This window comes from Poecile atricapillus, chromosome 5, assembly GCF_030490865.1.
Source record: "Poecile atricapillus isolate bPoeAtr1 chromosome 5, bPoeAtr1.hap1, whole genome shotgun sequence".
Taxonomy (NCBI): Eukaryota; Metazoa; Chordata; class Aves; order Passeriformes; family Paridae; genus Poecile; species Poecile atricapillus.
In genome coordinates, this window is record NC_081253.1 from 18698550 (window position 1) to 18726308 (window position 27759).

The 27759-nt window shown below is 37.1% G+C and overlaps 1 protein-coding gene across 1 annotated transcript in view; it reads right to left on the bottom strand.

The window, feature by feature from the left end:
• Positions 1–27759, bottom strand: part of LOC131579668 (sodium channel protein type 2 subunit alpha-like) — a 140063-nt gene that overhangs the window by 56065 nt on the left and 56239 nt on the right. Inside the window, exons 10-11 of the mRNA XM_058839953.1 lie at positions 24919–25106; positions 21318–21406 (exon numbers count right to left, since the gene is read on the bottom strand). The gene's annotated coding sequence lies outside the window, so the exon portion shown is untranslated. The remainder of the gene's footprint in view (positions 1–21317; positions 21407–24918; positions 25107–27759) is intronic.

The following is a 27759-nucleotide window of genomic DNA, read 5'->3' on the forward strand; positions in this document are numbered from 1 at the left end:
ATTGACCTAGGTTCTGTAAATAGTGAAATTCAAATTTCTTGCAATCATTTTATTAGCACTGTGACTATATAAAAAAAAAATCTGCTAAATTTACACTGCCTTATCAGGGTGTGCCACATGATAGAGGAAAAAGAACTGCAGAGAAATGTGTCTGCCAAAAATGCTTATTCAGAAGTCACAGAACCGTCTACTGGCTTGGAATCACCTGCTTTGAATTCAGTAACCCATAACCCTTCTGAACAAACCCACCCGGACCCTTGGTGTGGTTCAACACATCAGGCTGGACAGGGCTTTGAACAACCTGAAGGGGTGAAAGATGTCCCTGCGTGCCCCTGATGAAAGGCTTGTCCCTGTCCCCAGCGCAGAGAGTTAAATACCTTTTTGACCATTCAAGGCTCCACCTCCCAGACATGAAAGCACTTTTATTACTACTGCAAGATCAGCACAGGAAACATCTGAAGAAGTCATGATAGTTATCAGTGTCCATCATAAAATCTAGAGCCTTTAGGAATACTTTCAGAAATTACACTTGATAATCATTTACTTTGTACAACAAAGCGCCCGATGAGAATAGGCAACCTACAGGCAGATGTTTATAGAGCTGCAAATATACACATATACAAATGTACCTACAGCAACAACAACTCAAAGTAGTCATGAGCATGCAGGGGACACAGAACGAAAATATCCTCCCTCCCCCCACCCACCCCTAAAAACCAGTAAAACCCAACCAAAACTAAGAAAGTAAATCTAACCTTGTTCCTTGCTGTAGGCACACAACTTTTCCTGAAAATGTGCAATAGTATACAGTTCCCTATAACAAGGGAGTCTTTGCCTGAATTGCTATCTTGCTGCAGAAAGTGATTAATTACATTGTGGTTGTGCAATATAAAACAGAACTGCGAGGCAGTCACAGGAAGCAGTCATTAAAAGAGTAGGATATAAAGTGCAGCAGTTGGCTTAAAAAAAGTAATTTTCTGTCTTTCAAATAATACTCTGCCATTTTCTATTTCAGACAAGAAGAAAACAGCTGTTTCAGTCCAGACCACCAGAGAAACTGTACTTTGTCAGCACTGTGGAATGACATTCAGCTTCAAAAATTTCTGCGTTTCATCCTTCCCAGTCACAGAGTAGGAATAAATAATTTAATCAAGTATGCATCAGGAGAGGGGAATATCCTATTAGTCTGTGCCTGCATTCCTTCCCCTTCACTTCTTTGCATCTCTTAGATTTCCAGAAGTGTACATCACTCTTTTCAGCTTAGCCAAAGACACAGCTCTATGAGTTTAAGAAAACAAAAGCAATTAATATCTTCAAATTCATGTACAACTTTCTAAAACTAGAAGCAAATACATACCCATTATAAACATAATGCCACAACCTTTAGAAAAGAGCCAGAAAATTCACAATGTAAAAGAAGCAAGAGGAATGGCACTAAAACACCATTTCTGGAAAAACAATTACTAGAGACTTCTTCAATTAGACACCCATCTCCATCAAAGGATACCAGCGAGCACACATCGCCATGATGCAAAAAACATGAAAAAAGGATTTTGTGCCCAGTTGATTTGCTGGTAAATACATTTACATCTCTCAAATTATTTGCAATATACTACGCTACTATCATTTCACACACTTGCCCAAAGATGGGAGGAACATTGCCCTCAATCTGACTGAGAACAGATTTTTAACAGAAAAACGTGAAGATCATCCTTATTATTTTCTGAAGGCTGTAATTTTGTTCTTTTTCATCATTCATGAAGTAGTATCTTCACTACAAAGAAGGAGAGAGCTCTGATTGAATTTAGTGACAGTACAAAGATTTAACAAGATAAAAAAATAAAATATGCCTCCAGTGACCAGATGGAAGGAGAATCAAGGAAAGAAAGAAAAAATAGGTGATCATGAATGTTAGGTACCCAAGTCAAAAGGACTCTCATTAAATTTATAAAATCTAATTTAAAAAATAATATTTATTAGACCACAGAAACTTCTACAAAGTATTATCAAATATTATCTCTAAAACATCTTAAATCTCTTCTTGATTATGACAGTCTTTGCCTTACAAAAAGAACTGAAAATTGATCACTTGAAAGACATAAAATAGAATTTAAATCATTAAGACTGTAAAGGAAAATTATCATAAAAATTCTCATTGGTTTTACATCCTTATAAATTCTTTAAAAGTTGTGCAAGGCATCAGTCCAGATTTAAAGTAAATTTTCCCACCAAAACTGAGGGTCATATTATTAATGAAGTGAGTAACTTGAGAGTAAGTCAAGAGCTCTGTTTATAAAAAGACCTGTATAATCTTTTTAACAAGGGAAAATGTAGTAACTCCTTAAAAATACATCAGTTAACCTACAAACAGAAAAATAAGCTTCAAGAAATAGGATCTGAATCCAAATGTAAGTTAATTAATATATTTTTCTTAATGGAAGTGGTATATAATACAGAACTCAAAATCATCTAACACAGAAGTCCACTATGTCATGTATTTACATGCCTGGAAATCTCTTGAGTAGACTATGGAAGAAATCCAGGCTGTATTGATCAAGACCATTAGTACCTAACAGGATTGTCTGCAGGGAGAGGTAAAGCAAGCTTCACTCTTATATCCTCTAAGACAGACCAGGAGATCAACAGAAGTTCAACACAAGTCAGTACCACCACTACACAAAAGCTGGAGTACAACTCCCAAAGCAGAAATACTGTAACAGAAAAGAAACTGTCTTTTGACTGGGATAGAAGAACAAAAAACTACACCATGAAAACTGATATATCCTAGCCAGTAAGGGGCTCTATTCCTGGATGAGATCCCTCTGACTGCTGAACCTGAGGTCCCTATTGTCATAAAGACCTCTCAGATTTTGATGGATTTCTATGGAAAGCAGTCACCTTCATGCCACACTTAATATGAGGAGATTCTAAAAATGAAGTCCCTTTGTCTCCACTGGTCGTTCTATGGACACATTTGTCTAAGTAGTGCCTTCACTTTATTTTCCTCATTAAGTACCACTTCACTGTGCCAGCTGTTCAAACCATCCCCCCCTCCTTCCTCCTGCCTTGGTTGGCCTGTATGTAATCAAAGACAAATCAATACTAGAAATACTCCATCCAGTAATTCAGCTCTCAGATAATGACCCTCTCTTTCCCCCACCAACTATCTAGGTAGGAAAAAACCTTAAGACTTTAAAACACCCAGTGCACCAGATGAATAAAACAAATAGCAAATCAGGGTTTTTTTTTCAACAGAATGCTGCAGAGCTTTTATAAACAAATTGTAGAAGAACACATTCTAAATGCTTTCTTCTCTCTCTTATTGTACCAATTAATCTGGCTATACATCCTACTGACACTGAAAGTACTGCATATTTTCAAGTAATTTAATTTATTTAATTTCCTTTGAATTTTTCTCTTGAATGTAAACCTTGGTGTAAGAGAAGGGTTCCCAGACAGAATCAGAGTGGAGATACAAAAGCTGAGCACATAAAAACACACCTCTTGTTGAACAACCACAATCTCAATGCTGAGCAAATGTGCAGCTCCCAGGCAGCAGGTCCCAGAGAAGCCACCGACAGATTAAGGGAAAAGAAGCACAGGTCCCAACGAGGTGGCACACCTTCAAAATAAACATTTCCTCACTGGCTGCCCAGCTGCTCAGAAGGCACATTTCTCATTATTACAAAGAATTTGCATGCTAGCTGAGCAAGCCAGGTCAAGAAGATTATTCACATTAATTATTTGGATACTAGAAACAAAAAGCTCCTTCCTGGCTGCTGCCTGATCAAACATTTCTTCTACACATGGAGCATGAGAACAGAAAAACTGTGTCTCACCTGGGAGGGAAATCAGTGCAGTGGTTGGAGGCAGTTGGGGTGGGGGTGGATATATCAGAAGGAAAGGGTGACTATGGTAAGGGAGGTGAGGTGTGAAACAGTCAAGAATTACTAAAGAAATTGTGGAAAGAAAAGAAATACAGCAAATGTAGGAGTTAAGGGAAGATGCAACCTTTATACAACCTGTAATAGCCTAACCCCTGGTATATAATTTTTTTATACACAGTAAAAATAGTCAGGCAAAATACTTCCCAGGGATGTTGTAAATATTTTAAGACATATATTATACATTCAGGAAACCTGGAGATATAATAATGAACACAGTAGGATTTTATATTTCACACTTAAGGCACAAAAAACCCTTATCAATGATACTGTAGCAAGGCAAATCAGTATCTATAAAAGCCTTGTAAAGTTACATGCACTTTAAATCAAAGTGAGCGCCAAGATTGTGCTTGTATTCGGTTATTTCTCCTCTGTAATATACCATCAATGATTATCTACTCATTTTCACACCAGGATAATGTGGTCAGTGAATCACAGTTGTCCAGACACAAAGTCAAACAGGGAGTCTAACACAAAGGGGTTGCCTGCTTTGTCCCAGAACTTGGTGGGGTCTTGGGAGCACCCAAAACAATCAAAAGCTAGCTATGACCTGCCAGCTCCTGCTTTGTGTGCAGCATAAGTGGCATCATCTCTGTATGCTGGCAAGTACCTGTGCACAGCACCAGCGCTGAGGGGCCCCAGCACACACACAGCTGCTAGAGAACATTGCTCCAGCCCCACTGCAGCAGCAGGTAACACTGCAAGGGCACAGAGAGACACTTTAGGTCTCTTGGCCACTCAGGCCCCACTAAGCTATGGCAACTTCAAATAAGCCTTTTAAACCCAAACATACAGGATAATACTGGATGATAATTCTGCATATGCATCATCTGAGAAAGCTATCATTTCAAGCTAAAAAAAATCCCAGGCCTCGATCTATACATCACTGGTTTCATCAACACAGCAATAACCCAAGAATCAATTAAAGCTTTAGCTACAGAAGGGAATCCCATTTAATGTATGTCACAAATACGTCACAAAAGTGCACAAAAGAGGCCTGCTGGAGCATTGTTGCTGTTCTTCCTTATTTAACATATTAAATTGTAGGCAAGAAAATTTCATGGTGAGATTTTCAGAGAGCCCAGTCCTCATAGAAAACATTACAGAACTTCTACGGAAATAACTGTATTAAATCTATCTTTTCACATATGAAAATACATTCAAATTTCTGTTGAGGGGAGGGACTTTGTCTAGTACAAAACAACTGCATACAAGATGACTTAATTTTTCTTTTAAACTTCTGCTTTGATACTGAACTTCTAAAATGGATTTTTTCCACAGCTTTAAGAAAACTATACTGAACTTATTGCATCACAGGAGAAAATGCAACCTGTACTTAAAAATCTGAGAAAGAGTTAATCTCCCATCTAGAAATCAACTAGTTAATGGTGACAGAAACCTTAACAAGAGGAACAAGACAATTAATGGAAAATCTGCCCTGGTAGCAGTGTGCTTTGAGCACAAGTGCTTCAGCCAGTGCAATCACTCATCATTAGGGATGACTCAACCCTCTCTAAGGAGCATGACATCTGTGATTATTATTGATAAATACATCCTTGTCCTGGGCTGAGTTTACAATTTATTTCAACAGGAAAAGAAAACATTTTTGAAGATTAAATTATACCAGTTCTGTCTCCATGTGTTCTGGATTACATGCACTTGTGCAGACCCAAAGGACATGCTGCAGAAGGCACCCAGCTCAGTGTCCCTATAAACTAATTAAACGAGGACACATATTCTTGAAGGATTAGGTCCAGAAACATTATTTTTCTTTGGACTGGAATAAGATGGAATGTCTTCTATATGCTGGCACTGCTTATTCGTAGTGAGTATGTATTAACAATAAATTATATTTACTTACATGAAGAAAAACAAAGTGTTTTTCAACATTACTTCAAAGCTGCATCTTTGCCTCAAATAAGAGCAACAAGTCTTACAATAAAATATTGAAGGCAAAAGCTGTCAATATCACATTGTACTGCTGGTAATAAAACCTTAGGCTAACAAAATCTGATTAAAAACCCATAAAATTGTTCATGTCTTATATTATTTATCTGCACTTAGCATTTCTTTTCACGTGTGCAGTTTTAAAATCAACAACCCAATTTACCAACTTCCATTTCTCTCTGTTGAATTTCATCTGCAAATACTGAATAATATTTTAAATATGGAAAGGGCAATGTTTGCTTTTGTATCTCTTAGGAATAATATAAAATTATCAAAGCCTAAGGTTTACACAGAACTTGTATTTTCATTAAGTCTGCAGTCTGCACTTGTATAGACTTTAGCTAAATACACCTTTCGATGGCCAGTTAAAAAACACAGTATTTTTAAATATAGATAAGAAAGAAGAAAGTAACAAGAGCCTACATGAAACCTTCGTCTTGAACTCTCAACACAGAGGAGTGGGGGTGAAGTGGTGGGTGACATGAAAGCCCTTGGACTGGCTAATGGCCAACATGGCCCTTGGCAGATCTTGCAGCATCTTGTACACACCTCTGACCATCCCGAATCTCTCTGTGTGATGCACACAAGAGCTCTGCTTTCCCACCCTGACACACCCTTTTCCATCAGGACCAGCCAAGAGGCTGCTGTGTCTCTCACAGTGAGATCAGAGCCAGCACACAGGATCGATTCCTCCTATTTGCCTACAACAGCTGTGTTTGGCAAACAGCAACAACAACACAGCAACTGAGCAGATTGTAACAAAAGTAAATCTTTGGGCCACTTAAAACCTGAAAAATGTTTAGACACACATACAACTGACATGAAAATGGCAGTGTCAGAACTGCCTTTCATTCCATATGACAATTCACACCTTAATGGTGTGGTGCTATACAAACATGTCATATAGTACCACAGTTTTGGGGGGGGGGGGGGGGGCGTGGTTGGTGGGTGGTTTTGTTTTCATTTGGGGGTTTTCTTTGATTTTTGTTGTTTTGGGTTTTTTTTTTGGTTGGTTGGGTCCTTCTTTTGGTTTTTTATGTTGCTTTTGTTGTTGTTGTTAAAAAATCCAATGCACATATTTGCTCAAGCTCAACAAGTTCAACTGAGAAAAACAACATTAAATCTACCCTTCCACAACTTAATTTCACTTTTTACATCCCATTCAGACTAGAAGGTTTTTTATTACAACCGAGAAACTGAGATATTTTGGTGAACAAAGAAATCTTAAATACATAGGAGTCCTCAAGTTAAACAACAAAATCTGATTTTACACAAGGAAGGGTAAATGGGGAAAGGGGGAAAGGGGGAAAGCTTCTGTTGTGACTAAAAGCTTCCTATTCATAAATCGCCACACACTTTCATGTAAGGATTGTTCCCACAATGTTTTTTTTTCTATCAAGACTTTTTTTTTTTGAGGCTGAAGCAGTGCCACTTATGGGAAGCACATAGCGCACTTCTATAAACGACCTCTCTGTATAAAAGTCTTCTCTTTGTATAAAAGTCATGACAAACCAATTTGGTTGACCAAAATAACTTTCCTGCACCTTAATTGAAAGCTGGAATGCCAGAAGTTTAGAGTTAATGAAACAGGTGCATAAGAAAGATTAATGCATTGGTGTTAATTCTCTACAAGAATACCCAGCAGATAAGGGTGCATGAGAGGAGATTCTGCTGTTCTTCCTGGCTTCTCCTGTTGCTCTCTCCTCTGTGCTTCTTCCATCTTTCCACAGATGTGGTCACCACTGCTTAGCAACCAAGGGGACATGATGACACAGAGGAAAATCCTCCATCTAGAGCTCACCCTGCTCCACCTACACATCAGCAAACTACATTTCACAGTAAATTAGGAAGAATATGTTTTCTTTGTTACGGCAGAGGTACCAAGTGGGACCGCACAGAATTTTCTTTTCACTTGGTGGGTGCACAGGAGAGAACTTAACAAGCTGGAGGAGAACCTGAAACTTGTTGGTAAAACACCTCCCCAAATGCTAATGCCAGGTAAATAAATACATAAATAAATATAAGGGGGGGGGGGGGGGGAAGAAAAAGAAAAAAAGAGCGAGAGAGAGAAAAAAGAGAAAGCTCCGATACCGCGGGGATGGGAAAGAGAAAAGCGAAGAGACGAGAGACTCAACGGAATACCCCACCTACTGTTACTCCAGTGCTCCAGCCCACCTCCAGGGAGAGTCCAGGCAGCTTAGATAGACCCAAGTCCGGGCAAGACCCCTGAACCCGCCGGGGAAGGCCCCACTCACCTCTCCCATGCCACAGGTAGGTGCCGTCTCTCTGTCTGTCCGTCCGTCTGTCCGTCTGTCCAGCCGCTCCGCTCCGCTCGGCTCCGCGCCCGGAGAGCCCCGCCCGGCCCCGCCCAGAGCGGCCGCGCCCGCCGCCGCCGCAGCGCCCCCTGGCGGGGACCGCGGGCACCGCCCGGCCGGGAGCGAGGAGCGCGCGGGGAGCGCGCGGGGAAAGCGCGGGGAGCGCGCGGGGAAAGCGCGGGGAAAGCGCGGGGAGCGCGCGGGGAGCGCGCGGGAAAAGCGCGGGGAGCGCGCAGAGAACGGGCTTCAGAGAGGAAGTCATGTTGTCCTTGGCTGTAATTCAAGGTAGTAATATACTACATTTGAGCTTTTACAAGCATTTATGTGTGTGTTTTTTCTACTGATGACTAACTCTAATTATGAATCTCTCTTTGAAACCTGCAATGAAAAACAAGCTAGTTTGCAGCTCAGTGAGAGAACAGGTGTTTTATGTGATACATTACTCCATGAAGTGTCTCTGAGGAGTTATGTTCTTGTTTAGTGAATAAATATGTCCCGCTGTCTTTTGGATGTGGACAACAGAATAATTCCGTGCAGATTTTATGGGGAAATTGGCACCTGATGAGCACTAAGCGTAAGAGCCACAGAGCATCATTCTTACAATGTGTATCTAAGCCCCTTACAGATCACTAGCTGCAACTAAAGCCACAGCTAAGCCTAAGTTAAAATGCTTCGTCCCTAAGGTGAAATGCCAGCTTACCACTGCTTCCCAGCACTTTTCACAATCGGTGCTTCCTTATTCCTGAAGGCCTCCTGCTGTGGCCTGGCCACATTGTCTGCATCGATTCCCTTGTTCAAATGTTCATAAAGCTTTGGTGCACCTTGAGGGCTGTATAAATAGGTCACAGCTGTAGGCTTTATCTGTGGTCATAGCGTAAGACCATAAAAGTCACTGGAAATACCTTGAATTCCCTACTGCTGCAGAGCAGGGAAGGGTAACACAATATAGTTTTGACAACAAAATATGAAAATTCCATATATACCATATCTGTCAAAACAGAACGCCTATTCTGTAATTTCAATTGTTTTCCCAATCTTTAGAAATAAATCTTCACCTCTTTTAGAAAATAAATTATCAAAGCTCATAAGCACATTTGAAAATGTTCTTATGTGATCTGATTTCTGTGCTCACGTTTTCTTGCCCAAAACCTCAGTTTTCTTGATGCAGCACTAGCATACCATGACAGGGAGGAGGAGATGCTAAGAAGTCCTTTTCCTCTTCACTTCTATTATTTTAACAGAGGCAGCTGCTCACAAGTTTCTATAGCACACTTAAGCCATTTTCCCATTACCTGATTTAGTAGCAGCACGCAGCCATATGGAACGTGCTTGAAACAGTATCCATATTATTCCAGACTGGCTGCAAGAAACCAGCTCCTTGAGTACATGCATTTAAATTAAAACCAAAAATCATTCCTTGCAGTATTGTTATTGTAACACTATTTGATAATATATATTTTAAGAAGCTGTAACTTAGTACAGGAGACACCTGATTTCGGTGACTACAAATGAAATCCTTTTGATTTCTGCAAGCATTTAAAATTGAATATTAAACTGAAAGAGATCAAATGCAGAGGAAAATTTTATTTTTTCATCATCTCCCAAAACTCAATTTACATAAAGGGAGTTTCCCCCTTTTTCAATGTTATTTCCAAATTTTTTCTTCTCTTCATCATTTCCACATTTTAGTGATGATGTGCACCTACTTTCTGAATGTCTTGTCTATGTTGAAATCTGTAATATCTCCTTATATATTACTGGAATAGTCATGCCTGTCTTAGGGACATACAGCCCTGTGATATTCCTTAGAATGAATATAGTCAGCAAATAATGACAGTGCTTTTAAAATGAATATGCATTATACAACCAATAGATTTTTTTACGACACAGAATGCTAAATTAATACTAAATATGTAATTTGTTATATTAAATTGAAATAGGTAATTCAAAAGCATCCCTACACAGAAGTCCTGTTTTTCATCTGTTTATATAAAAACATCTACTGCAATTCATTACTTGGCTGCAATTACTCAATGCTAGAATTGCACAGACAATTGAGTACACTACAGCTACTTTACTTATTTGGTCTCTGATTTCACAAAGTTTCAGTGATGCACAAAATAATAATAATAATAATAATAATAATAATAATAATAATAATAATAATAATAATAATAATCAGTGAAACCACCATTATTACTAGGACCATAACTGTAACTGCAATCTAATAAGTGAAAAGTAATGGGGTTTATCAGGTGGTACAACCTGTTTCCAAGGAAGAGTGAATTGCAATGTTTAATATGATAGCGCCACTCAGTGTTCAAAGTGGATATGGCTTTGTAATCAGTACATACCTCAACAGCTGCACTGCCACCTGAAGCAGAACAGTGATGACACTATTTATAATCTCATTAATCCTATATATGAGAGAAGTAAAGCATGGATACAAACGTTCTGAATATAAAGATATTGGAAGAAAAATGTCTAATACCTATCTTGATATAAATTACCCATATAGAAGTATTTACAGGATGGAAATCACTGCAGTTGTTAACAGCATCTTTTCTCCAAAAGCTAAGACACAGTTTTTGGCATGTTTAGTCCTCTAGTTCCTTTTCTACTTAGCTGCTTACAATAGATCATCCTGAATAACAGAACACCCTCTGCCCACTGAAGAACATTATACCATGTAATCTGCTAACTTTTTATTCATGACCATGATCAGCAAGGAGACGGTCAATAATTGGTTTCAGAATGTCTTGGCTTGGCATTTGGCCATGTTAAAGTCACAGTGCTTGTATTAATGTCATGGTCTCATCACAAGGATTGGATATCTGGGAAATTAAAATGATTCTATTTTCCTCTCCAGCAATCCTTCTTTCTGTCAGTAATGAAATATTGCTGTCTCAGGACTGCTTCACTGATGTCTCTGCAGTGCTTCAAGATCAGCAACTTCCTCAACAGTCAAAAAAAAAAAAATCATTGGCATTTTTTAACATGTATTTATTTTAATCTTCCTTTCCTCTTAATTAGTAGCTTTAATTTTTTCTATTAAAATTGTACCATCAGACTTCACTACTGATATTGTCCAGTTAGGTGTTTCTTTCTGGCATTACATTGTCTATCTTCTCCTGACTTTCCTTTACCACATATTCTGTATTTTAAGATAAGCCATTTGCAAGATGTTTCTCAATGAAATGAGTCAATATTATTATAGACAATATATGTCCCAAAATACATAGTATGTAGATAATTAGCCATAAAGCCAAAAGCGCAGTGTTCTGAAGTGCTGTTTCACCCAACTGCTTATTAATTGCAGAAAGGAATGTGTTGCTCCATGTGATTCCTCTGCTCCTCCACAGTATATTTACCACTGGCTTGAACTAAAGGAATAGTGGACTATTATCAGTGACGTATTAAGATATTTTAAAATCTGCTAATGAATCAGAATGTGGCTATGAAATTCTCTAACTGTAAAAAACAAAAAAATGAAAAAATAAGCAGCAGTCAAAATTTCCAATTACAAATTTTCCTGTAGTGCCCCCATTCCAAAGCACCCTAGAAGCAGTATCTGAAAGGTCTCACTGGCTGCAGTGTCAGTGGCCTCAGAGGATGCACAGAAAACACTGTTTCAAGACAAAGGTTTGAATTAAGGGAATCAATGTACTGCTACCACTCTTTCACCTGCCCACCAATAGTGGTCTCCAACTTCCTGCTCAAGAATTTGCATATTGGTTTATCTGTCTTATTTTACTGGAACTGCCGCACCTTGTTTACAGAAGGCTGAATTGAACTTCTTGACTTCTTGTTGACTATAGGAAATTTTAAAGAAAATTAGTACTTTGAAACATCTTTTCTATTGCTTGGTGTTTGGTTTCAGTATGAGTGACTAAGCCAACACGGTAGAGAGATCAAACCAAGGATTTAGTGCAAAACATCACTGGATAGCTTGATGCTTGCAACATTTGATTATTGATTTTACTTTTGAAACACATTATTTTGCCATTTCACAATAGAACAAGATGAGGCAAAGTGGATGGAAAAGTGTATTTTGCAGAAGATTATATTTTGTTTAAACCTTTTGTTTGGGTAAGCAATTCATTTGCACACTAATATCTAAATAATTCTGTTTCATTTTTAATATTAATAGAAATATTAATACAGTATTTCAGTATCACAGCTGATTAGTTTGTCCTTAAGGCGAGCATCAAATCTCACACCTGGATATAACATGGATTTTGCATGTATCTTTCCAGTCACATCCTGATATGTCCAGAAGAAAAATCTTCTGCTTTTTTTGCTGTGTATGTCTGTGACATCTGTTACCTCTGAGAGGATGGCATATAAAAGACCAGAAAAACCAGCATTTTAACTGCCATTTTATAAGCACTTTTAGAGTAGAAAGAAAACAAAGAAATATGTATTTAATAATAAATATTTTTTACTACATAATTAAGAGAATATTTCTACTCATAAAATGAGTTTGTAGAAATCTCCATTTCACAGACACATCAATGTAAGCATTTCTCATTTTCCAATATGAAAACACACATAGTAATGCAGATGAAGCTGGATATACTTCACATATATGAAATGTATATCTGTATTCTCTCTTAAAACCTAAATAAGTGCTAATAAATTAATATTGAAAATTAACGTGGGTGGGGATTAGGTGCTTTTCAAAATTTTTTATTTAAATCAAGTCTCAACCTAACCATTCATATTTACTGTCTTTTTCCCTATATTTTGACAATTTTTTGCCTCCACCAGTTTTAATTGTACTTGCACAATTTATACCTGAAATTGAAAGAGAAATTTAATTTTTATTGAAATCAAAAGCAAAACTTCCATAAAGAGAGAGATTTTCAAAGGACCATACTATGAAGAAACAAAGTGATTACTTCAATGGAAGTCTCTGTTTTCTAAATTAAACATTTTGTTAATTGTCTGCCTGCTGTAGTTATTGTGCCTACCGTGCTGTTTTGTAAAATAAACCAAGTCTACTAAGCCCACTAAAAAGCCTCGGAATCACCAGGACTGTGTGCTCACAGTCTCCATAAGAGGGAACCCTCACCTAACAGCAGAATGTATTTTAAGACAAGCCTGTCTAAAACGATTTAGGAGGGAAGAAAGCCCTCTGGAGAGTATTGTGAGAGAAAAAGTTACTAACTGCCCCAACCCTGGCAGTGTTTAAGGCCGGGTTCGATGGGGCTCTGACCTGGTCTAGTGGGAGGTGTCCCTGCCCATGGCAGGGGGGTTTGGAACTATATGATCTTAAAGGTCCCTTCCAATGCAAACCATTCTACAATTCTATGGCACTATGAAAAGTATTTACCAGCATTTTCTGTACATAACACTGAAGATGCACCATTCCTTTGTAGCAAACCAGTAAACACATTGCCAAGTCCACTATGGATCACAGAATGGGTAAGGCTGGAAGGGACCACTGGAGGTCATCTCCTCCTGTGGTCAGCCTGCCTGCTCAAGCAGGGTGCCCTAGAGCACACTACTGGGATTGTAGTGGCTTGTAGCCAGCTTTTGAGTATCTCTAGAGAAGGAGACTCCACAGCCTCTCTGGGCAACCTGTCCCAGTGCCCAGGCACCCTCACAATGAAGTTCTTCCCTGTGTTCATGTGGAACTTCCTGTGCATCAGTTTCTGCCCACTGCCCCCTGTCCTGCTGGGCAGTGCTGAGCAGAGCCTGGATCCATCCCCCTGACAGCCTCCCCTCAGACATTTACTGACACTGATGAGGTCCCCTCTGAGTCCTGTCCAGGCTGAACAGGCCCAGCTCCCTCAGCCTCTCCTTGGGAGTGAGGTGCCCCAGGCCCCTGCTCACCTTCGTAGTCCTTTGCTGGACCCGCTCCAGAACCCCCATGTCCCTCTGGTCCTGAGGAGCCCAGAACTGGACACAGCACTTCAGATGTGCCTCACCAGGGCAGAGCAGAGGGGCAGGATCACCACTCTTCAACTGCTGGCAGTGCTCTTCCTAATGCACCTCAGGACACTCATGATCTCTTGGCCACTGCTGGCTCATGGACAGCTCCTTGTCCACCAGGACCTCCAGGTCCTTCTCTGCAGAGCCGCTTTCCAGCACGTCAGCCCCGAGCCTGTGCTGGTGCATGGGGTTATTCCTCCCAAGGTGAAGGCCTTGCATTTGCTTTTGTTGAATTTCAAAAGGTTCTACTATTTTTTCTGATTTTTTTAATCTGTAGTTAAGAGAGCTCTACATAGATACTACATTCACTGTTTCTTTCCTTAAAATGAAGTCTGATTTGTAGCCATTTCCTTGTCTGTTTCCCTGTACATTTAGAATCTGATCTTATTTAATATGCAGCTTCACTGAGGAGTACATGATTACTCCTAATTTATGTACTGTAGCTTACTTTTGATAAGACACTTCAGCCATTCCTATGAAATACCAAGGGGAACCTCTCTTAATCACTCCCTGATTCACTTCTGTTGAATAGCAGTAGTTCAAAGAAACACATCAGTGATTTAAGAAGAAAATTAAAAAATTGACAGTCACTTCCATGCTTTAAGTCACAGACAATTAACAGAAGAGAAAACTTTAAACATACTATGTGAATAGAATAGTAAATGTACTGCAAATTTTTTTTACATAAGAATGAAGTTCAACTACTTGATCTTGAACTGTTAATTAATTTTTAATCATAAATTTTAGTGTCAGAGATTATTTTGCATTGTTTCCAGAAGATGCAGGTTGTCTCTGATGAATTTTAGGAATAGAATTACCAATTTTTCATGGAAAATGATTTTCACCCAAGCTAATATCCTATTAAGGATTATTAATGCCAATAGCTGCCATTTGCTGCCAGAAAATATGTCAAATGAAAGGAAATTCATGTCCTGATGTGTTAAGCTGAGTAATAGTTTCTTTAGATGCTTCTCTTACCTTTTCTAACTTTTTTTTAGCAGAGTACTATTAATTACTTTTCTCTGTCTCAATATTTATTTAGCCTGATTTCTCTTCCACATTCCGCTCTCACTAGACCAAGGTGCACACAGTTATTTTAAATGGCCCAAATTAAATATAACTGAAAATTAGAAATATTTAGAACCATATTTGGTAGAGAAAAATGGCATTTATTTACTAACAATATTTACTATACTAGTGTTTATAATTCTAAGACCATCACCTTTTCTAGACTCCTTGATAAGTTTCCCTCTTGCTATAGGAATACAAAATAACTGGCTGGGGCTCTTCTTTCAGCTCCAAAAATAAGTAAGTTTTAGGGAACTTTGAGTATTTTAGGAGTATTTAAAATAGGAAAATATGTCTACAATGAGTAAGACCAGCAACAATTGACACCTGAGACTCAAAAATTTGTAATAGATGGCACACTGTATTTGGTTTCCTTCTGTGTATTTTTTTCCATCATTATCCTTGTTACACCTTTGTTAAAAAATATGACTATTAACACCTGGTAGACAACCACATGTGTAATACAGTATTTACATTAAAAGGAAAGAAAAATATTAGTAGTCTAAGAAACTTATAACTATTATTACTATAAATAGGAAACAAATTATTTGTTACATGGTAACTTTTTCCCTTTTCCTCAAGAAAGAAGAAAGTGCAAAACACGTCACCCATGAGGCCAAAACCAGCCATTAATAATGCATTTAATTTATTTTCTGTACTTTATGAAGTGTATTTACTTCATGTACTTCCACAGAGCTCTTATTTGTCTTGCAAGGCATTGGACTGATTTTCCTGAAGATGGAAAACTCAGATTTACAGCAAACCAAGCTTTCCTTCTCTCCAGGATAAGGGGGGAGATTGGGCAGACAGGTCATTCAGCCTCAATACTTTCTCATTCAAACCTGAGATCAAAGACATAAATGCTGCTTTGTGTGCCCACTGGAAGCTGACCTGCACTGAGAAGGCAGTGGCACTACATCTCAGTGCAGCAGCAGGTTGCAGTGATTATCCCATCTATCTTTAATGTTACCTTGAGTGCTTCCACACGTGCATTGCAGCTGACAGGAGTACAACAACAGAGCCATGAAGAGATTGTCAGTGGTCATAAAAATCCAAATTTGACCTACTTACCCAGAGATGAGTAGCATCTTATTTTCCAGTAGCAGAGATGGATTACACACCTTATCTATATAAACATGAAAGATAAAAATAACAGGAATTTGACAGGTGAGCTGAAAGGCATGCTATAAAATTTGGAGGAAGGTGAGAGAATGAAGACAGGGAAGAGATAGCCCTGTCTTGGCTTATGCCTTTCCTCTCTCCAGCAATGAACAGTCAAAATTCTCACTCAGTTCAGGCAGTAGGACAGGAAGCCATATGGCAGGGGATTGGCTAAATGGTGCCTGTGAGGATTTACTAATAGCATCTACCAAATGTGAACTTTATCTTCTTTTACGTGCCTGTCAGGTATAACATATTCCATATTGACATGACTGTTTATTCTTATCACATCACCAGATGAGTCACATTGATGGCACAACCATTCTGGTTCCAACAAAGTTAAAGTACAACTGGGCTATTTTTGTTTGTTTGTTGCACTAATTATTCCAGTCCATCCAATATCATCAGGCCAGAGTACTAACCTTCATATAGCAGACCTAAACTTCCATCTGTTCATCATCTTGCTTTGCGTTTAGGAGTGCTCAGCAACTGGAAAGCCTGACAAGAACACTCATTCACCATTAAACTGGTCTCACCCTTTCAGAGAGAAGCATACAAATAGATGGAAAGCAGACTCACAGGTTGTGAGACAAAGAGAGTTCCCACATTAAAGTAGAAGTAACCAAGTCCTTTTTATAAATGGATTACACTTTTAAAGGCTTGCGCGTAGGAGAGTTGTGACCTGTTTTGAGTTTTCCACTAGTAACTGCAAGATGAAAGTCTTGGGGAAACTTAATGAGACACTGTTTATTACCAGTCCCTCTCCAGCAGGAATTTTCTTTCTAGCAAGGGCTTTCTAGCCTAGCTTTTGTTTCAGAGGCTAAAACCAAACAAAAATAAATGGAGCATTTGTGTTATGAGGACAGTTAGATCCTCAAAGGGGATTGCTCTGTTGCTGGAGAGCCTGAGCATCCAGATTAATATCAAAGGACTATGATTGCTGAAATACAGTTAGCTGAAAACAGATCCTTTTTCTATTTTTTTTTTCCTTTCTTTTCTCGTGCAGAAAGATCCATTCAAGCATTCTGAACAAAACAGCACTTTGATCTGTTTTGTGGACTTCTGTCACACACAAATCAGAGAGTTCCTGGTACTAGAAGATAAATTCCTCTGATCAGTGAAACTGTATTATTTTCACAGATAAAATTTTACACATTTATAAGAACATTAAACAGTATCATTTACTAATCTTAATTCAATTCAGTATAAGTAGCTGGTTGCATCATGAAAGAAAGAAGTTGCAGTACTTAGGCGGAAGGAAAACTCTGTGGAACAAGTTCGAGGGGACAAACCAGAAGGAAGACTGGAAGGAAAATTAAGGAATAATTCACAGTCCTTTTGGTAGAAGATAGGAGGAGAAAAAAAAATCCATGTCATTGGGAGCCTTTTAGAGAACACAAATCAAGATGACTTCAAAATAAATCTGGTCAGTCTTTTAAAATTTCATTCTGCTGGGAATGTTTTCACTCTGAATCAAAAAGAAGACCCAGAAATTGTGAAGCCTTATGAAGAAATGTGAAGCCTTCATACCATGGGTATGAAATTTAGTCTGTCTCATTTCATTTCATCTTAATAACTCCTTCTACTGATTTAATTCCTAGCACCAATGAAAATCTACTAGCAGAGTTTCTGATCCTAGGAAAAAGCAAAAAAAAATCCACTACTCATCTCTTAGTACGGCTGTGATCCCTAAACTGCAGAACACTGCATTGACAACTACAACCACATCTAAGACTGCTTAGACAGCTTTGTGAAGAAGGCAACCTAGAAATGAAGAACAGATAAAGACAAGGCTAAGGATGCAAGAATCTTCACTGAGATCATGGAACCAGGAATCAATCCTTCAAGTTCTCATTCAGACTTCTGTGCTGGACACGTTCTTGAGTTTTTACAGTAACTTTAAGTAGTACTACATGCAGAATCTACTGAGCAGAAAGAATGCAATTTTACTCACAGATTTACCAAATAAGACCTGGAACAAAAAAAGCACATAATCTCTATAGAAAAATAGTACAACTCTCAGTGGCTTTGATAAATACAATACAATCATCATTTTTGTTGCAATGGCCTCAGAAGATAGGATTAAGCAGCTTCAGATGAGCCATATTATTTAGAATCACATTTTGATTATGTGATTTACCCTCCCAGCTATTCAGGCTGTATAACATCCACTGTTTGTTTAACAAGAATGGACTATCTGATGATGGATACTTTTATACTGAGTGAAATTGACTGTGCAGCTGTTTAAAAACTGAAGACACTCAAGCGACTGCTTAAACTATTATTGATAGAGGTATTGTATTCTGAATCAAGCTCTAACTAGAAAAGAAATACCTTTCACATGATTTTCATGAAAAAATACACTGAGAAAGAGTTATTGGGTGAGTACCTCTAAAAGTATGGTTTGTAAAAAATTAGTTAAAATTATACCGTTTAAGTTGGTTTTGAATAACATTTCTGCAGGGTTTACAGGTCTCTGTTGTGAATTTTAATAATGCCTATATTGGAAACATAAGGAACATTATCCACTTGGAAAGAAAAAAATATATTAAACACAACAAACCTACTATATTTAATCCTGTATTTAATAAATGATCTTCTTCTAAACCAGTAATGATCAAGATGCTTTGACAACTTGGTTGTGTTATTTGCAGGAAGCAGAACTATTTTGAAACAAAACCAGTCTTTACTGAAAAACATACATGTTAATTGATAATTCCCATATAAAAGAAATCAAAATTAAAAACTCTGTTTAATTTGCTAATTAAAAACAAACTGTGTATTTAGTTTAGCAATACTATTTACAGCACAAGTCCCAAAAAAAACCTCCACAGAAATGTTTATTTTTATTACCTTCATATTCCTCACAGGAACATAATGACATAGAATTCATTCCCCTACACTTTGATGTCAATTATGACCCTCCATTAATCACTCCATTTTACAAATATTTTTGCGTATGGGTAAACTGCACAATGCTGTTTATGTGGGAAAATTATAGCTTAAATAATAATGAAACAGCATTTTATAAAATACATATTCTCTTGATTTGTTTTACTGTCATGAAATGGCTGACTACACAGAAATATATGCACAGTTTGCCAAGTTACCTTCCCATTTTAGAAAATGTACCTATTATTCTTTTTGATTATTGCAATAACAAACAACTTTGCTTTTAACCTGAAGGGGTTATCTAGGGCTTAGATAAAAAAATCAATGTCTGAAGCAGATCTGTAAATGTTTATTATTTGAATAACAAACACCTTTTCTTTAGATTAAATAGTCTGGAGTGTAAATAAAAATCTCGGACACAGGATCTACAAAAGCTAGTATTCTTGCCTGAAAAGTACATATCTTAATTTCTTATTTTTTGAAGACATGAATTCACTAAAACACAATACAATTATAAGTAATACATATTAAAGACAATATTGGCAATTTCAAGGTTGAAATTGATAAGCTTGAAAATTTGTCAAATTATCTATTTTTCTAATTTGAAATTTTCAAATTGTTTCTTGCTGTTGACATGGTCTAACAGATGCGATGTGAACTATACAACACAATAAATAGTTTCACTGTGTACTTGGTCATGTACCTTGGTCACGTACCTTGGTCACATACTGTAACTTCAAATGGACAAAATGGAATCTAAGTAAGATTCAAATATTAACTTCTGCAAAAAAAATTGAATAAATTTATAAAGCTTGCAGTGCCAATCTTGTATATTATATGTAATATCATATATTATGAGAAAACGATAAAGTAATATTGTGCCATGTCTGAGTTTTGGCTGGGATAGACTTAATTTTTTCATAGTGGCTGGTTCATTGCTATGCTCCCAATTTAATATGAAATCAATTTTTCCAATACAAAGCACTGTTGTTTTGGTTGTTGCTAAGTGGTGCTTACCCATAGTCAAGGACTTTTCAGTTTCCCATGCTCTGTCGGTGAGAGGCTGCAGGAGGAGCTGGGGACAGCTGACCCAGACAGGCCAAAGGGATATCCCACAGCAGGGGAGGGCACACTCGGGACAGAAACTGGGGGAGTCGGCTGGGAGGGGCTGATCACTGCTCGGGGATGGGCTGGGCATCCATCAGCAGGCGCTGAGCAACTGGTTTTGTTCTCCTCTCTCTCTCTCTCTCTCTCTCTCTCTCATTTTCAGGACAATTATTATTAACAAATATCAATTAAGCAATATTATTGTTTTCTCATTGTTATTATTATAATTAATGTTATTTTAATTTTTCCCATTTTTAAACTGTTCTTATCTAACCTGCGAATTTTGTTTTTTTTCCCAATTCTCCTCCCCACCAGGTGGGCAAGCACAGAGAAGAGTGAGCAACCATCTGCATCTTAGTTTCAAACTGGGTTTTAACTACAACATGCAATTTCTTTCTTCCTTTACAATCTTTTCACAATAATAATGTGTAATAGTCTTTAATGTACAAAATTTGTAGGTTGCTAGTCAGTCCCAATTCAGTCTCAAGAGTTTTACAGTAAATGAGTTAATAATAAGCACATCACTGGATTTGGCTTGAATTAACATTTCATAGCATGTTTAATTTGGTGCTACATTGACACAGTAAGATTTCTGAGAATGACAGATACCACAGACAACACTAATTCAGTTTTTCTTTCATTCTATAAAAAGTGTAAGAGTGACATTGTTTCGTGTTTTGGAGAGAAAAAATCACCTGTTTAGAGACGTCAAACCTTTCAGCCTTGCAGTTTACTTTCCCACAAAGAACCAAAGCAGACCAAAAAACTGTTTAAAAACAAGATAAAATAATCAATCAGAAGTCTTAACAGCTTTTCAGAAACACAAAAAATAGCTGCAATTTGGAACATAACATTAACAGTTCACTATTAACTCCCAGCTGCAGAACAGACAGATGGCAGCATACGGCCATACATTTGTGAAATGGAGTAGAATTTCAACACTGACCTTCTGAACCAGGGGCTCACAAAAATTCTACACAATCTATTCTTTGTATAGTCTCACAAAAACTGTCTCACCAAAGCTTCATGGGCTACCTACAGGGTAAAAAAATTCACAAAAAAAAAGAGTGTTCAGTGTTTTACTGGTACCTTTTGAAGCAAAAATACATGTTACAGAAAAGAGATTGCAAGAATAAATGCTAAACTAACATAAACCAAAAATGCTGTTTCTAATACCCCAGCAACTAAGCACACAGATATATTTGTTGTTATGTTTTTTTGGTTCAATATCTCTGCATATGGTCTTATGAAAAACAGTTACAAATATAGATTAGCATATGGTTTTAGTTTGAATTGATACTTAAAGTGTTATTTTAAAGGGCTACATTAAAGGCTTATTTTAAGACTTTTGAGTGTTGCAAAACACACACAGCTTTCCATTAACTTCAGCACATCACACATCCAAATTAGAAATTATATTCATGCTGGTGTCTTTCCAAACAAGAAGGACATGCTAAGCATGTTTAGGAACATCATGCAAGACTGTCAGTCTCCAGTAGAATTTTGGCAAGACTTCATCATTGATAACTGCTATGTAAGCAGAAACAATACTTAATGAACCAGAAAAACCACATTTCATTCCAACATCAGAACCCACATTGTTTAGAAATTACTTGAATACATGAGCTTCCCATGTAAAACAGATGAATAGTAAAAAATTAAAATGTCAAAATTTAGGTCACAGCCCCCATACACCAAGGAAATATATCACTTCACATATCTTAACTGAAAAATTGCTCCCTTCTGACCTGCCTAAGAAGTTTATGCTGATATAATCAGACAGGAAGGATCTCTGCAGCAAGGGTTTCCCAGAAGCTCTAAGGTACAGGAAGAATAAGGAGGGGAAAGAAATTTTCAAGCTTGTATTTCCTAAGTGTTGGACATACAGCTTCTTGCTAGCAAGTCAACAGAAAAGATCCCTGTTGTCACCAGGATATGAAAATGTGAGAGGTTTTCAAAGACACCAAGAACAAAGAAGAAGGTACACAAGTCAATCACCATACATTGTTTTAAGGCTTATTTCTTCAGGTTATCAGGAAAAATTATTTCACTACTGTTTTTGCTTCCCTTCCGTCCTCACAGTGATTTTTTTAATATAAGACAAATCTTAGCCAGATTTGATTTAATAAAAGTAAATCTGAGTGCAGGAGTCATTAGCAACCAGAGCATCTAGACGGGACAGGGCTGCCAGAAATACTTGAAGTTTGTATCTCATTCAAAGGGGAAAATAATATATAAAGCCATAATACGTTAAGTTCTGTTGTTTCCATATTAAAAAACCCCACTGGAAATGCCCTTATGATGTTGATGTTATACAGCTTCATTTATATATTGAGCATGGTTTATATGACAATGAGTATCTAAGTATTCATATAAAATAGGCATATAATTTTTCAGATAGTTCAGATTTAAAGACATAGAGTGCAAGATGAAACAGCCTGAGATCCCTCTTCTGAAAGGAAACTTTGCAAAAGGAAAGACATCTAGAAGTGCTGTTTTCAGTTCCATCTTCCATCGGTTCTGGTTTCAGCTGAGTGACCTGGATGTTACTTAAGGCACTTAAGTCATCACTGTAAATATATTCTGGTTTATTGGCCATGGAAGAAAAGAAAGGAAAGACTATATGACCTGTTGCTACGGTTATGTAACAATTAAAAGGAAGAAAATTGGATTTCAAATCCACAGACTACAGTGGTTCACAGCTACTAGGCTATTAAGGAAATTGTCTTTGGGAATAAAGCCATTCCATGTTTTTTGAATGTCAGGATTAAATTACTTTTATTCCTCAGGAATCTTCATTCTTAGACATTGTGCAACTGTTTCATGCTTGCATAAGTTTGGAATGGGTCCTGAGCTAATTAATCGTCATGGAGTCTTTTAAACTATCCAGATGAATTTAATGCTAACTAAAGGCTTTGCCAATCTGTTTGCCAGAATGGAGGAAAAACACAGGTAGCAATGTCAGCAGCAGGATCCCTGCATCTCATTTATTGATGGGCTGGTTATATCTTTTAGTTCATTCTTTTATCTTGTAATTTACAATATAGGAATCAAAAGAAAAAGCAAAAGGCAAATCAAAATACTTCATCAAGTATTTTGCTTCTGAGTTCTGCTATCAAAAATGCCCTCCTAGAGTCAAAAGTTTCAAAGGTAACTGCTGCTGCCTTCTGCTTCCCTCTGATATGTAGCACAGCTAGTTTGCTTTTCAAAGCTTTTTCAGCTGAGCATGGGGCTCTGATAGCTCTTCACAAATAGCAGGGGAGTGTTTTTCAGGCTGTCCTCTCCTACTGACAGAAGCATGCTTGGAAGAAATCAATCTTGGTGGCTACCCCAGTTTCCAGATTGGATATGGGTGGCCAGTTCTATTCACATGAACCTCTCAAATCACTGTGACTTCTCTTTCCTCATCTTTTACATAGACAGAAATTCTGAACAGCAGGACAGGCAATTCAGACACACAGTGACATGAGTTTGGATGACAGTAAGAATATAGCTGCACTTTTTTCAGTATTGCTTTAAAGAGATAATACTGAGCCATTTACCCCATAGCAGCACATTATCCAAAAGCAGTACACAGATTGATGTCTTCTATGGCTATTTCTATGCTAGAACTAATTGTATCTTTATGAATTCTTGGCTTTTACTATTGACACAACCTTGGGAAGATAAAGCAGACAAGGTAGAGTGGTAGGGAAGCCATGTATATCCAGAATTGCAGAGGAGATGGCATGGCCATACACAGAGGTGAAATAATGTGACAGAACAGAAAGAAATCTAAAGCTAGTCGAGCATTAGTTGAATTAGTCATCAAAATTATTCACAGTCTTCCCTATTTCAATCAGTATATCCATGGTAAATTCCAGTTAATGAAGGGCAGAAAGATGCAGAGATTTTTTACAACAAAGCTTATAGATTCACTTCCCAAATACCCTTTCTTCAGGCTAGTTGCACAAACACAGTGCATAAGGTGACACTGGATAGAGCTTGAATTCTTTAGCATACATCTGATAAAGTGCACAATATAGGAAAACATTTCAACATTACTCAGCTGGCTGCTACATTATGTCTGCCAATGAGATAAATGAATGCACTGGGTTACATTTGTAGTCCTTATTTATTTAGCTAGATTTAGAATCCCCCTCTCTTAATCCTCCTTTAAAGTAATCCCCTTTTAGGTAGTCATTTTAATTGTGTATCTTGCTGATGTCTGTTTTTTGTTTAACATAGCAATCAAAAAAAAGCAACAAGTAAGCAACAGCACAGAAAGACTGTTTCACAGGAGACTATTTTGAAACATACTACTGAAAATCTACAAAAGCAATTTTTTTTATGGTGTAACTATCATGTAATTCCTGCATGAAGATTGAAGCAGCCTCTATATGCTGTTATGTGAATTACCCAAATTCTTCTAGAAGGTCAATGCCATGGTTCAGAATGATAACACTGTAATATCTGTGCTTAACTTCTATGGCCAACCATAAAAATGTTCAAATACAGTATATTTTAAAGTAATTGTGCTAATGTGTTAGAGTAGGAGGTAACATTACCTAAGAGCTGTATCACATCCATGAAGCTGGGTCTGCACCTAAGCCACCAGACTGAAATCTCAGAGGCCTTTTCCTTGAGTTTGATGGATGAGCATGGCTGCAGTGGCAGGATACACCAGCTGCCTGAGCAGCATTCCAAAGAGGGAGTTCAACTGCAGCACAAACATCTCTTGGAAGTACTGTATTACCTGCATCAAAATTAAAATGCTGCTTTCTGCCTGATTTTTTTTTGCCCTGTGGCCATTTTTTAGGAGTAGTAACATGTTTGGAGAGAAGCAACATTACCTAAACAGCAAAGAACTTTTGTCCCACGGGTTGTTTTGGGTACTTGAATATATCTTATCTGCTTCTTACTATTCCTACTTGATGACATTTCACTATCTGGTTGACAATGGTGAAACACTGCTGCCACGTTTTGAAATGGTCCTCACTGTATACATCTTCCTCTATTGGTTCATGGCTAAAGCATTTTGTACTTGAATAACAGTATGAGTCCTGCATCTATACTCATGAATGAGAGCACAATGGCACAATATCTCTGTCACCATTCTCTTCTTTTTTGGTAGCAGAAATGATCATGAACTAAGGACAAAACCAATTACAACACTTATTACTGCCTGAAGAAGTGAGGCAGAATGAAGACTGCTTTCCTTCCACTGGTGTTAGAAATTTTACATAATATCCTTTTAAAATCATAGAATCACCAAGCAAGTTTCATTCTTCTGTCTGTGTCAGTTTTTCAGGCTGAAAGCTATTTTTACAACTGAGTGTAAGTGAAGAGGTTGAGTGATGATGATTGTAGGTGAATCTGTAGACAAAATAAGAGATAAATGCACTTTTTCTGACTGACTAGTCACCCATAGTATTTGGCTGTATTTTACTTTATATCCCCTCAAAGGATTTCATATAGCTACACTAGAATAATTTTTTCTTGTCTGCTTTCCTATAATAGGTTGACAGTCTCCTCATGCATTTGGAAACAGTTCAAAACTGACCTAAAATTTTCAAAACATATGACAAAATTATGTGTATTTGACTACTTTTTCAGTGAATTAGATTATTTTATTTGAATATTATAATAGAAATTTAGAATGCTGTAAATAGTTACAATTTGGTGGAGAAGAACTTATTTTTATATCTGAGCATTCTTACTCCATCTCTGTTTAACAGAAGAAATATTTTCCCTAGGATATATCTTTTTAGCCTGCAAAGCATATTCAAGATCTTTTTTTTTTTTTGTTTCAAGTTTGGAAACAAACAATACTGTGTAAGCCATCCTTATCTTTCAAAGTTCAGTCTGTCATCCTGGATAATTATATCATTCTGATCATCATACTTTCTAAGAATCTGTTTAATATTAAAAGCAGTAATAGAAAATTCATTAGAAAAATAGCATAGTAAAAATTCAGTTTGAAAAACTATGGAGATACTCTCTTAATTTTCTATGCATTTATTTTTGTAATTATTATTCTCCCAGCTTTATAGCTTGGCAGTTACAGAAATAGTGTAATTACTATTAGTATCCAATAAAGTATTTTAAAGTACTTTTATAAAACTGAAAGTCATCTAGTTTGTACCTCAAAAATTTGCAATGGAAAATCAAGAATGAAGCCTGTGATTCAGAAGTTACTTGGTATTCCCTTGTAATGTTTTGGCTATCAGCAGGAAATGCTTCCAAATCGCTAATGGAATTTCATAGTTCTTTTGCAAAAGTGCATACTTTCACTTCAAAGATTTAGCATATTTGTGAACAGTGGTAATTTAAAATTAATTCCATATCTAGCATTGTCTGTGTCTTAACCTTAAAGTAATGGCTGTTGATATAAGAGCTGTAGGACATATGAAGAAATTAAGGTAATATTTTTAGGTTCAGGCTTGGGCTGTGGATCATAACTGTATTTCTCTAAAAAAAACAAAAAATAATTACTTCTTGCTGCAATCAGCATATATTTTCCATCCTAAATAAGAAGCCCCATTTTAATTTAACTTTTTTCTGAGTACTATCCACACACCCTCCCACAGGTACAAATAAAACAATAATTTTCACATCAGAAGTCAATGTAAGGTTTTGTACTAGTGTAACCCCACATGGTTATGATTAATGATCTGCCTGTGGCATTTTCATAAGGGTTGGAATTTCAATGTGTAAGTTAAAATATTGGTCCCACTAAAGTCAATGATACAATTCCCACTGGCTTAAGATGTCTAAGAATTTCACCCACTGCCCTTTGCTTCACATTGTTCTTGATTATTCATTTGGAGATTATATGAGAGATGAAAAAAATCTTTTTTTTATCTATTCATAATCTTTTAGATAAGATGTAAACAGCTGTTGTTTCTTTAACATATGTAAGTAGACACAAAGAAATCTGACTTTCAAGTATCTGTCAAAATCACATAAAAACAACCCACTGAGTTGATGCTTCTCTTTTAAGACTGTATAGATACATACAGAAATGTATATCCAAGTTTCAGTAATTATGTATTCATATATTTGATTGTGCAGTGATGTGAAGATTAGAAATTTAAATTTGTTTTAAGCCTGAAAATTCTTTAAATGCTCTTCCAGAAAACACAGATAGAAAATATTTTCAGTTCTTAAATAAATCACGGTTCACTCTTCTGCATCTAGTAAATATGGATGTGTAAGTAAAAATAAATGTAACACTAAGTAAGTGGTAAGAAATACAGAGCAGAGGAAAAAAGCTTTTTCATGTATTCTCTCCTTTGGCCCACTGTGTGATGTCAGTGTTGCAGAGACAGAAGCAGAGCTATACCAATAAAGCAGCTTTCTCTGGCACCAGTATTTTCCTCTTGCTTGTCAGCATGGTTCTAATGCTC